Source organism: Chiloscyllium plagiosum, chromosome 31 (assembly GCF_004010195.1).
Source record: "Chiloscyllium plagiosum isolate BGI_BamShark_2017 chromosome 31, ASM401019v2, whole genome shotgun sequence".
NCBI lineage: Eukaryota > Metazoa > Chordata > Chondrichthyes > Orectolobiformes > Hemiscylliidae > Chiloscyllium > Chiloscyllium plagiosum.
Genome location: NC_057740.1, coordinates 25,643,332 through 25,644,964, shown reverse-complemented (window position 1 = coordinate 25,644,964; position 1,633 = coordinate 25,643,332).

Below are 1,633 nucleotides of genomic sequence, written 5' to 3'. Positions count from 1 at the left end.
GCGCATGAATAGGATAAATAGACAAGGTCTTTTCCCTGGGGTGAGGGAGTTCAGAACTAGAGGGCATAGGTTTAGGGGACAAGATATAAAAGAGGGACAAGATATAAAAGAGACCTATGGGGCAACTTTTTCATGCAGAGGTTGGTGTGTGTATGGAATGAGCTGCTAGAGGAAGTAGTGCAGGCTGGTACAATTGCAACATTTAAAAGGCATCTAGATGGGTATTTGAATAGGAAGGGTTTAGAGAGGTATGGACCAAGTGCTGGCAAATGGGATTATATTAGATTGGGATATCTGGTCAGCATGGATGAGTTGGACCGAAAGGTCTGCTTCCATGCTGTACCTCGATATGACTCTATGGAATGGTTAGATTTGGTGGGTGTAAAATCTGGTTGAAAACAAGAGATTGGGAAAAATAGGAGAAAATAACCAAAATTAAACTATGTTAAAGTTAAAATAATGTACACACACTAATAATATAATTAGCTACAAATTATATAGGAGTACCTTTATTACTGAAATAGCTTGAATTCAACTTTATGAGATATGAGTTGAAAACATGGAAAATTTTATATTTCATGGGTGTGGTCATACACTCTATCCATTAAACAGTTTTAAAAGATAAAACAATTAGAGATGACAATGTTGATTTTGGAATCCCTGCAAAGTGAAACCAAAAATTATGACATTCATAATTAACCAAAGGTTTACTGCCTTGACTGTCTTAAATTTTGCATCAAATGTTCTTTGCTTCATATAACAGCCTCAATAAGCTAACCGGAGCAGATTTATCAGCCCAAAACTGGGTATCCACAAGCTGCTGTTGCCATCAGGAGCAGCAGAATTCTAAATCACAATGTGTAACCTTTCAATCTGGTATAATCCTTATTCCTCCATCACTATAAAGCCAGGTGGTTCACTGAGGACTGTAGAAGAGCCTGCTGAGAACAGCATTAGATACGCTTGAAAAATAGTGTACAAACCTGCTACAAACAGGACCACATACATGTTAAATTCTGCAAATCTAATAGACTAGATCAACACTCTGTACCCAAAAATGACGGGATAAAATTAAGCAACTAATGAGATGGCTGGGTGAACAGTGTCTTTGGCAATGGAGCTCTGCATGTGAGTGCAAAAGATGACGATGAAATACTTTCAGCATTTTCACCCAGAATATTTCAATTGGATGACCCTTTCCAACCTCCTCCAGAGGTACACACTATCAATGAAGTCACACTTAGAGTCATAGAGTCAAAAAGATGTACAGCATGGAAAGAGACCCTTCGGTCCAACCTGTCCATGCCAACCAGATATCCCAACCCAATCTAGTCCCACCTGCCAGCACCCGGCCCATATCCCTCCACACCCTTACTATTCACACACTCCAGATGCCTTTTAAATGTTGCAATTGTACAAGCCTCCACCACTTTCTCTGGCAGCTTGCTCCATACACGTACCACCCTCTGCGTGAAAAAGTTGCCCCTGAGGTCTCTTTTATATCTTTCCCCTCTCACCCTAAACCTATGCCCTTTAGTTCTGGACCTCTCAACTCCAGGGAAAAGACTTTGTCTATTTATCCTATCAATGCCCCTCATAATTTTGTAAACCTCTATAAGGTCACCCCTCAGCC